We start from the raw sequence: 12,186 nt of genomic DNA, 5'->3' as shown, positions 1-12,186 counted from the left end.
AGGCACAGTTACGTCACAGTCCCAGAGATATCTGAGAGCCCGGTGGTTGGGGTGGATATTTTAGCATCCACTAACGTTTTTTGAATAAAATAATAAATTTGTACTAAAACACATGATCCATTGCTTTTGTCTGTGTCATTTCACCGCTTGCTTGTAGGGGCTTGCTGCTTGCTAACACCATTCCCATGGCTGTTGTGTCTGAGAAAAGTTACATTTGTGCTTTGTCTTACGCCTCTTCCTGTCTTGGATTCCATTTGCAAGTGGGTGCCAAGATTGTTTTTTTGGTTTTTTTTTTTGAGTTACAGAGTCCGTGTTTCTGATGGTACAGCATATGTGACCTTGCTCAGCTGTGCATATCACACAGGTCTGTGCAGAAATCTAGAGCACGCAGCTAGTTCCCACGGAAAAGGAGTATCTTTCGCCGCCTTCAAGGTTTCATGTGATGTGCAGAAGATGGAGTAAATAGCCCGAGGCAGGCAGAGTTTGGGAGATTTTTCTAGCGCCTGAATGTATTATATTCTGTGTGAAACAGAGACTCTTTGAAAGTCACAGGAGACCCTCAGAGGGGGAGCATCGGGCCTGAGCGCCCACAGGGGCGGGGCACTTTCTGATTTACTCCTGTCGTTTATTGAAAAATAATATCATGCAGTACTTAATAGGTAATTTTGCTGCTTCTAAGCACTGTAAATAAATGGTACAACGTGCTATTATTTCCTAATTTAATCGTGTTCATCTTCGGAAGGATGAAAAGTTGATTGGACTTTGGAATGCAGATGTCAGCAGTGAGAGGTGACTGAGCCCCTAATAATATACGTGTACGAGGCCAGTTTAAACACCTCACATGAACACCCCCTCCATAAGGGAAATTGTTAAAAATGTGTGCACGCAATATTTATGTATATATATTTTATAATTGTGGGTGCATCAAATATCTGCGTCTAAAATAGGCCTCTCTTAAATTTTGGCGGATTCAATGATGATTGAAAGTCTCGTATTTTGTGTCCCTAGCCTATTGCGATCCTGAAACGGTATGAATACGCAGGTACCTATGGCGCCCTCTCCCGGAAGGCATAAAAAAACACCACCATCTAGCCTTGCTTTGTTTTGCAACAGGTTTGCAACCGGGCAAAAATAACCAAGTGGGTATTGGGTTGCTCGAGGCACTCAGTTTCACCCACTCTACCTGTTTCTGGCAAATCAAAGTATCAGATTATTTAAAAAATAATGCCCACAGTCAATCCGAAAACCACATAAGAAGTTATTACCAGAAGCAAAGTAATATAATATTTGAATTATAAAATACACTCCAGGGACGTGTTCCTCTCTCATTGGGTTCATAGGTAAGATGTTGTCAGGTTGTTGGTGTCCATTTCACTTTTTGGGCTTTTTTTGTTGCTTGCATTCATTTTCATTGTGAATTGCTGCACTAAATGTGGCATTATGATTTGCTCGTATGAACTGGCCTCTCACACCCCACCCCATATGTGAAAGACATAGCCCCAAAGATGCTTAGAATGAGTGAGGGACAGCTGGACCATCAGTGGCTGTTAATCTCAGTTTACGTGGGGACAATTGCCTCGGTTCAGACAGTACCATAAAGGCCACTGAATGATGTCCTCATAGCATACTGAACCCCACCTGCATGATGAACAGTTGATAGGATAACATAGACGTCACCGCACATTTATTTAAAGATGGCAGGTATTGCAAAATCCTTGTCCCTAGCTTAAGTGGCAAATCTGCAATTGGTGGAATTGTCACCAGCAGATTTACCGCTGCTTTGTGGTAATATGGCGGCAGAAATTCTGCCAGCTGTAATTGCATATTGGATAATCATGCAATTGGGGGGTTTAACCGAACCACTAGGATATTGTATTATGGAATATTGAGGCTAGGAATATTGTGATATAGCAATATCATGGACCAGATGTAAAGGTATTTGGTGCCATCGCGATTCCTACCTCGATATTCCGGGGGCACACCCACAAGGAATTGGGAGACTTTACATTACTGCAAATCTCTAAATCAGGGTCTTAGGGCCAGATGTAAAAACATTATCACCAATGTATTAAAATCATTGAGTTTCATTTAGGGGTCCCTTGTGGGTCGCAAATCGACTGGCGTCATGAATATTATTAAGCTAGGTCGCAGTTTGTGACCCATTAGGTATCACAGCTTTCACGGAGAAGGTTGGCTGCTAAGGTAGGCAGACCACCATATCTGGAACAGCTTTTAGAAAAAAGCAATGTTTTGTTTTTTAATGAAGCCCGTTTTCCTCAAGAAAATCAGGATGCATTTAAAAAGAAAAAAGGAAACCTTGAAGTTTCGTTTTTAAAGAGTAGGCAGTGGTCTGTGGGAGCACTTCCTGCTGTTAAAAAGAATTATTATTTACCTTCTCAAAGGGGAACAGGTCCCTTAGGGATCCCTTCCCGTTTGGAAATGGGTTACCATCAGTTTTCAACTGGTGGTAAAGAATTACTATTTTACGACCGGAATCTGTATTGCTGAAAAGGACACCCTAAACACGCCCCTTCCAAATACCGAATCTCAATTGCAAAATGCAATTCGGTAACATGTTTCTGAAGCACATTTTGCATTTTGTATATCAGAAAAAGTAATTTTTCTGGTCTAAACAGCCTGATTCTGCGAATCACGCTGTTTGCTACCGGAAAAGTGCTTTGTACACCTGGCTCTTACTCTTTGTAGCCCACAATATCCAGTATGTGTTACAGTCTTGATGGGTTTCATTTTCTTTGTCCCAGAATCCCGACCCCTTTCTAGGAATAAGGATGTCGGATGTCTACAATGCATAATCAGGTCCACATTGAAAGAGCAAATGCAATCTGTTGAGCTCGGCCTGATCTATAAAGATGTCGTACACAGAGTCCTAACAGCATCACATTTGATTATATTCTTCCATTGCATTATCTGCTATACTCTACAATCTTGCAAACAAATGTTTTGGGTCTGTAATTCAGCCTGTGGCTGTCGATGCTGCCTGACTGTCTCCATCGTCATCATTTACTTGTAGGCATCCTCACTGATTGACAAGCGGTGTCAAGAGTACTGGAAGTATTAATCGCACATGTGCCCCATCGCATCAAAGGCTTATAATCAGTTAGAGTGGCTATTTTATGCACCTGTTGTTCGTTCTGATGACCAAAATAGAATTTGTCATTTGGTGATCCCAGCCTTCATGCCAACCATTTTCAGCCAAAACAAAGAAGGATAAAAACATCAAAAACATAATCATACAAACTAGGCAGTGAACATAAAACAGTAGCAAGAGACTCCATAAGTACTTAAATGCCATGTCTCATCCCCCAAAAATTAAGAAATAAGCATTATTGCTCACTTCTAAGCGTGTTAACAACAGTTAATGCCCTTAGCTCAAGGCGTTAACATTTTTAATTGCCCTACTGTTATTAGGTGCTTTGCCAAAGGCAGTGATGTCTGCATTCTATGAGTTCTAGTTGGTGAAGCCAATCTTGTGCGTTCCAATGGCCAGGAATCTAAAGTTCCAATCACAGCTTCCCCACTTCACTCATTGTGTGATCCTACCCAAGTAGTGTATCTCCCTTTGCTTCATGTCCCTTATCTGCAAGAGTGATAGTGCTTAGAGGTGTTAAAATTAGGACAGTTCTACTGATCAAGGACCAAACCCAACTTGGTGCTGCTCTCATTCTGCAATTCTGAATTTATCCTCACAGTTCTATTGGCTGGTGCGACAAAGTGGAGTTCAGGAGCATCATTCTGAGAATGATCACGATTACAATCTCCATCGAATTTGAAACACATAGTCAGACTTGGGAAACTGCCTTAATTTTCAGATCAGACATTCATTCAGATCTCTTACTAGCCCGCTCGCCTAATTTCATCTGCAGAAGCCTCATGGCGGATGTAGAACCCCCCAAACCTCTTCCCCACCCTATTCAAAAAGGGTATGTGCAAAATAGTTTGTTTTATTTCTCGCGTAAGAAATTTATATAGATATGTATATATTTTAAAGAGAATATGTTGTCGGGAGTAGCCGACTGTATCACCCGCCTTCAACCTCAGTCGCAATGGATTTGTGCAATGCGTGAACTCATTCCTCAGTCAATGTTATTTTTTTACAAATATATTCAATGCAAGAGGCAATGCAATTAACTCTTTGAATCAGCGTGCAGAAGTCTGCTTACTTATCTGCTGTCTAATGCTAGAGATGTTTTTGTGATGTCCCATGCATCACACCTAGGGGTTATTTACTAAGGTTCTGTGCGTGGTGCAAAGCAACGCAAAGCGACACAACTTACTTACTGTTATAAAAGCATGCAGGTGAGGCCAAAAATGCATGGTATTGGCACAAGCGCCTGGTCACCCTTTAGTAAATAATCCTCTCTGTTCGTTAGAAATGCAGTGTACTGTACATAAGTTGCTACATGCACGCTGTGATATATTTGCACTGTTGTAGATACACTGTATTACCAATGTCTTGTTCCGGGTTGCTTGCTACCTCCAGAATTTGTATCTCTGGAATAATGCACCTGAGTAAATCTTTAGGATTTGGGGCATTTTAATGTGAACATTTCAATTTCTGAACTGTGTTTTGTATATTTTCGAGAATACAGCTCCTTTAGGGAATTGTATGTGCATTGTTTTTTCAGATTATAGGGCTTGCTTTCTGAAAATAGATTACAATTGTATGATAAAGTACCTCAAGAAAATAAAGTGTTGGAATTTTCAGATGGCTGTCTATCTCATTTTAGTCTGAGAGAGAAAATGCATTTCACATGTGTTACAGGCTCAGTATTATGTGGTGGTGCAAATGTGAAGCCTTGAAGAATTCAGCAGGTGAAGGTTTTTCTTTCCACATCAGAGGGTATAACAGAAAGTGGTTTCCATTTCAATATACACTCCTTTGACGTTATTATTATCCTGTACCTAGGTAAATCTACAAGTTAGTGCTTGACCTGCATACCCTGCGACTCGGAAACACAGTGTCCCCGGTGTTCCTGTAAGGTGCATCACCCAATGATGTACTCAAACAAGTGCTTAATTTGAGCCAGTGGTTTCCAGTGCTCAGCACCAGCACTTAATCATTAACACCAGTACTTTTCATGAGCACCAGTTAAGGACACATTCATTTAGGGGGAATTAAGGGATGTGCCTGGAATCACAGGATGTTGAGCCGATGCTAAGATTCGAACCTGGTTCCCCCAGCTCTGAAGACGGCAGCTGTGGCCATTATGCCACATCTTCCCCCCCACTTTCATGGTCAGTTGTTGGGTTTGTTTTAGGCAGCACTATAAGGAAAAATGGGCTGGTGCAAGCTGCCTCCTGATGAGAGCCCTGGCACTTCTTTTTTCACAAATTAACCACCGAGTCAAACATATAACCCAATGCTTCACTGAAGCAAATCATATAGTGCTTGAAGAGTGCACATCACTTTGTATTCAGCTTCTGCACTTCATCTTGCTGCATATAGTATGTATGACTATTGGGCTGTGTACATTGTGTATGCATCTATATATGTATGAGTGGAAATTTTATACCGCAAATCTATCAACAGAGCACCTTCGAAAAGAGAGGTTTATGATTAGAGCGTCAATGGGGTCAAAATAGGTGCACAGCACACCTGATAGAGGAGATGAGAATGGGTAACATAGGAGTCAGGTGAGTTTTAGGGAACGGTAGGATGGGCAGGAAACATAATATGACTGCAGGACTACAGGAGGGAGGGGAGAGAGGGGTTTATCTTGGGTGTGTCTGATAGTCTTTGGGTTACATTCAGCAAGGTTTTGTTTGAAAAAATGAGTCATAAGCTATTTCCGTAAATGGAGAATGTTGGAACGGCCACTTTCTGGTTGGCTGAAGGGGTGTCCCCAGCCAGGCAGAACCCACTGCTCTCATCAAGGGTTGGTGCTTACGCGCACTGTATAAGCTGTGCTCACTCTTGGGTTGCTTCGCACTGAGTAGTCAGGCTTAATCCAGAGGAAATGTGTAAAGCAAAGGCACAGCAGGCACTCACGATAAATGCATTGAGTTTCACAAAAGAGACTTCACACAGGATGTATGTAAAAACTTTGTATTCAAGACACATAACATGAACATCAAGTACTTTTGGGCATAAAATACAATTTGTCATATTACTAGCAGTACTAGGGCCACTTGTATCGTTATGATATCAACAGTATGTGTGGACAATTCCTAATCTAAAATCTCACCCACCCTTCTGCGGTGCAACACACTGTCCACCCCAGGCCCACCCTGGCAGTCTGATAATGCAGTCCCACACAGTTATATGTACACCCTGGGTCACAATGATGTTACCATAATGTACATACATGAAACAAGAACACTTTTTAGCAGTAAATCAGGCAGTAGCCATGCGGGTAAACACAATGTCAGATATATTGTGCTTTTGGCATGGAATCAGCGTATAATGCATCACCACCAGCCAGTGTTGTGAATCACAGTTGGTCTGCACACTTTCACTCACACTTGCACACTGTCACTCCGCACCGCTCTACAGGTATCCATCACAGTCTTTATGGAACGCTCTTGCTCTCAGCACCCTAATGCAGTGTCACTGGTACACAGCAGATCAATGAATAACACACGCTGCAGACTCTGTGGCCCCAGCCTCCCTCCACCCTTCAGTTCACCCAATGGTCCTATACCCCCAGATGGTAAATATCCAACCCGGCCTCCCAGACACGAGGCCGCATGCAGCTGAAGTTGTTTATTCTGGGTTATCAGAAAGCAGATGGGAATATGATATGTAGCAAGTTTAATTATGAGGTAGACATAAAGTAGGGGAGTATAGCAGCCTCTCTGGAAGTTCACCTACAGGTCTCAAAACACAATGGAGTCACACTGTATCTTGATCTGCTCCCGAACTGTCCCAGAAACGTTTCTCCAACCCTGTCAAACTCTTTTGCTACTACCTGATGCCAAGACATCTTCAGGAGGGGCCAGGTGTGGATGGGGCTGCTGGTACGCCGCAATGAGGTTCAAAAAGAGAACAACAGATGAATGGGGAGTAACACAGGGGAGCCCCTCGATAGGGTGAGGAACCCAACATGATCCAATGATCATGGTCATGCCCAGGCATTCCGGACACAGCATCAGTTGCACATTGGAATGAGTTGCACAAGACACTTCAGATCTCAAACATGATGAGTTGCTATTCTGTACCTCCCTGTAAGTGAGCCACTATGACTTGTGGACATTGGATATAGGTTGCACCGTGCAATTCCAGTCACACATAATGAAGGGTTGCAAATTCTGTACCTCCTTGGAAAGGAGGCACCATGTCCAGTGCACGATGATCAGGTTGCACCCGACCAGACAAGTCACACAGACAGGTGCAAGTTCAGCAGAGCCTCACGTGCCAGAAGGCTACACTACTACTGGTACAACCTCAACTTTAAGGGTCACAATCTCTGAATCGAGCACCGCAAGCAATGAGCATACAGTCGGCGTGTCGCACGAGATCTATGCGAGACGATCGATGAAGCATGTTACCTTCGATCCGGCAACTGGTAAATCCGCTCACCACCAACAAGATGCTAATGAGTGTCAGGGTTCATGCAATACAGGAACCACATGCCTTAGATGAGAGCAAGATTTCTGGGCTCCGCACTAGACAATCCGGTCTCCAGGCACAAGTCTTAGTTCCACATTCACACCACGCAACCTGTTGGGATCAGGTAGCCACTAGTGGGCACTTAGGAGGGCACCGCTCTCCAGATGTAAGGTAGAAGGTGTAGGGCGCAGAGAACGTTGATGTCCCTGAGACCCCAGAGAGCACAGGAGGCCTGCCAATGGGCCCTTAGAGAGCACACTTCAGCAGATCTCAGCCTAGCCCACTATTCAGAAAGGGCCCACTGTCCTCTTCAATGGCAGTAATCTTCCTTGTGCACAACAGAGTCCTCTGGCAATGTGTATCACACAGTCCGGTTCTCCGGTCCCACGTCCCCACAAGGGTATTTCACCTTTTGCTGAAGGATGACACCTATAGTTATGCTATTGTGTGCCTTTGAAGTTACGGGTGGTGTAGGGTTTTCCCTTTGATCCACATATGTCTCGCCTAAATTGTAGACCTGTCTGCCATGGGGTCGTGGGTTGTAGATCCTAATCTTTAGTGGGGCCATGATCTGGCCCCTTGAGGCCAAGTGTCAAAACCTGGCTCTCCTATCTACTCCATCCGTCCCTCAAATGGCAGAGTTCTGTCGTTCACTATGTATGCCCATGATTTATGGCTGTGGCATGCACAGATGTGCTCCCCCGATCCATGGTGCCCAGGCAATCTGGCACATAAGACTCTGAGGGCATGCTCACCACTCTGCCCAGGTAGCCGGACGTGGGTTGACCTCTGACGTGTGCGATTATGTGTGCACAGCCTGCGACAGCAGGCCGGGCACCTCGCCACTAACACTAAGGGTGCAAGTGCCTGGATATAGGCCAACAGTGGCAGACCTGACAGAGGTGTTAGAACACCAGGGATGCAGGTATGCACTCAAAGGCCTGTGTTGGCAGGCCAGGCACCTATCTAAAATGTCATGGGTGTCAGGGCGCATCCGCCTACCTGCTGCAGCAAGCTGGACACTTATTCAAAACAGTCTAAGGGCCAGTGCACACACCCAAGCCAGTGTTGCAGGGTTTCTGTACTCACACAGAACTGTGCACAGAGGAGTGGAACCTCGGCAAATTAGGATGTCCCAAAACTTACCTTAGCAACCAACTCACCCCTTACCGAGCTAGCTACAGTGTCTCATTGGACATATCAAACACCCAATGTTTAGACAAACCAGAACATGAACTTACAGTACCTCAGGGTACGTGGGACTCATGAACACTCTTTCGTTATATTATCATTACAAACCAGAACATGGAGTAAAGAAGACACATGTGCATTTGAAATGTTTATTTACTAATGCCGTCTTCTCAGGCGCAGTATCTTTGATAATACAAGTATACTTATTATCAGTAGCAAAATTATCAGCATAGTTACTAAGACATAAAAAGCGAATGGTGACAGCATGTTAACATGCTGTAATGAATAAGAGTTAACAACACTTATATCTCACCCTCCCTAACACATATATTATATTATTATCTAAGAAGGTCTCTTTGGGTTGTTTTAGGGCGGGCCCATACCTTAGTGTCCTAGCATGAAGGAATCACATCAGCATACACCAGCTCTCTCTGCATGTGCACCGCATCAAGTGTGTTAGCAATTCTCGTGCAAAGCAATATCAATCCCGCCTCAAGCCCAAGTTGGCGAAGGCTGCACTTGTGTTATGACTATGAAGGCGTGGAGATCAGACCTCATAACAATTCCATATCGTGTTGCTCCTGAAACTTCAGCACTCTCCGTGCAGACATGGTTTATTAAACAAAACTGATATCAGAGCAATAACATATTATTCTCACATACACCACGGCAAACCACTAGGTTGAAAGCTAAGTCAACAATTAAGGGTCGTGTGCAGAAGTTGCATGAAAGGAAAAATGGCGTTTAAATCTCAAATGTACCTATGCTAACTTAACACGATATAAGGATATATAGGAGCTATACAACACCCCCCCATGATCCGAGAACGGACTAAATAAGATAACAGAAGTGCCATCACATGAGAGCAGAATCCATTAATAAAAGAGCATGAATAAAAATTCAATTATAAAAACTAATGCTAAAAAATAGCCCACAAGTATAATGTGGCTCAAGCCAATAGGCAAGCAAAAAATAAAATGTCTTGACCAAAAGTCAATAAAATCAAGGAAATGCTATCAATCAGCATGTCAAGTTGAGGCAGTGTCTATGATAAGACTGTATATGAAAAGTAAGCTGCAACAGCCTCCAGGAGGAAGTCACTGTCCTCATCCGAAAACAGTTCAGCCATCCAATTTAAAAGATGAAAGGAACATACGTGATCTTCCAGCACCGCATCCTCTATAACCATCAGAGGACAGCTCGGTGGGGTTTCAAGAAAACTTCGTTCCAAGAAAATTTGCGCTGCCGACAACACATCCCAGGGACCCATTAGTCCATGTGCCACCGCCAAGGCCATAATCCCTTCGTCAGAACAAACCAACTCGTGAGCAATGATAGGACTCATCAGTTGATCAAAATCGACGTCAGCAGATATTGGTCCGCAGAGACACAAATCAATGGCCCAAAGGAAATCACAGGTCAGGCAGCGAAATACAGGCTGGACACAGGTGAAATAGGAGAACCGAAAAGATAATCCAAAAGCCGTGCTTAGAGTCGCCAACGGCAGCGTGCCATAATAATCAAGCATGCGGTTGCGAAACCGCGTCAGTAGTAGCTGTGCGTGGACTTGCACAGGAAGGGCATCCATATTTAAAAAGGCAGAAAACCACCAAAGCGCCAGCCGCTAAAGCAAGTAAAAACGGGAACCCTCCAAATAAGGATGAAAAAATAGAATGGAAGAAAGCAGGGATGACTCCAAAAATCTTCTCAAAGGAAGTCACGAGACCACCGCTAACAACTTTAAAAAAATGTGCTAGGCCCGTTGTGGAGGATGCGTTAAAGATAGAACGGACCATGGCTCCGAAATGCAAGGGCAAATCAGTGTTTAAAAGAGCCTGAACCTCCGTGCGGGTGTTAGCAATGTGAAGCACGAAAGTTTCACGGGCCGAGCTCAAGGCCACCTCTTTCTGGGACAATAGAGCTCTTATTCTAGCCATGCCGCTGAATTCTGCTCCCAAGGTCGGTATCTGTGGCCAAATGGAAGACTCCCTATGTTCACGTGTGGGAGGATAAAGAACATTTCTGCAGCAAATAACCCGCTCACTAACCGTTACTATGAAAGCTATACCTTTAATTAAACCACAACAGTTTTCATTATTGAGCATTAAATAACTACCATTCTCTAACAATTTAAACGTGGGGATGATAGCAGGAACTGGCGTGCCCTGTAAAACGCAAGCCATATTCGGTCGGTCCTTGTTACATGAACCGTGTAACTGTATGTGTATGGGAGTGACCAGACCTCATGAAGAAAACCGCTACCTAAGGGTTCAAAACGACCTATTGGCACATATTTCATACAATTTGAAAACTTATATAAAGCAAAAGGCAGTGTTATTAAACCGTGGATAAGCCACGTAGCAGCAGTGGTCTCTGCCACAGAAAAAGGTAAAGATTCCAATCTTTCAATATGGAGCATAGAAAAGGAAGCATCACGCATTGAAAGCAAGCGTTGTTTGTCTGTCAAATTAAACGGTGCAAATAAAGAGGAAACGTTCATGTATCCCCAGGGAACTTTACCCATTTTTAGAGTCTGTAGTGTCCATGCAAACTGCATGATTGAACGTAATTGATTTTGACCATGGTATAATACAGACACTTCATCATGCACAATATCAACAACAGACGACACAATATTATCTAATGTGTAAATTCTAGAGGAAAGCACGTTAATGCTATTGTCAACCACTGCAAGCACTTTCTCAAGATTTGCCTGATCAATAGCCCTAAGGCGTGAAGCAGCCTCAATCTGTGAGAGTTTCCAAATTTCATTGTAAACACCATATAACCACCTTTTCGACCTGCCACTAGCTGGGCCCTTAATGAAATCATTCAAATCCACGTCTGCATTCAGTTTGGAAAGGTGATACTTAACCGCAGGTAAAGTTGAATGTTTCAGCCAAGCTTGACACAACTTGCCAACAGAGTAAGAGGTGACAGTATGACTCAAATCAAAACGGGGATCAGATCTAACAGTCTTAAACCCGTCAGTTATATTTAAAAATCTTTTTTGGCAAGAATCAGCACTACGGTGCCAAAGCAGCCAACCCTTGGGAGTCATACTGGAAATGTCAAAGGAGGAATTCAGAAGCAGAGCCTGTACATCTCTAATGGACAATTTAGTAAAATTACTCCAATTCTCATATTCCTCCAACTCCGGGAAAGACGGGGTGTTTAACCTTTTAGATGTAGCCAATCCAAAGCATGTGGTCTGGGAAATGGTTTCATTTAAAAACCACATATGATTTGGGATGAGACATGCACGGTGCAAAGCCTCAGTGCCTTGTACCTGCCAGGCCCTTGAGCCCCAAACTGATTTAAGGTCTATGGTATCCTTCCATAACTCATACCCTCCAGTAACTAATTGATCCAGGAAGGCCTTTGAATATAACAATTTTGTATTTGTAAGTCGAACCTTGGACAGT

The sequence above is a fragment of the Lissotriton helveticus genome, chromosome 8 (genome assembly GCF_964261635.1).
Source record: "Lissotriton helveticus chromosome 8, aLisHel1.1, whole genome shotgun sequence".
NCBI lineage: Eukaryota > Metazoa > Chordata > Amphibia > Caudata > Salamandridae > Lissotriton > Lissotriton helveticus.
This window is presented reverse-complemented; position numbering follows the sequence as displayed.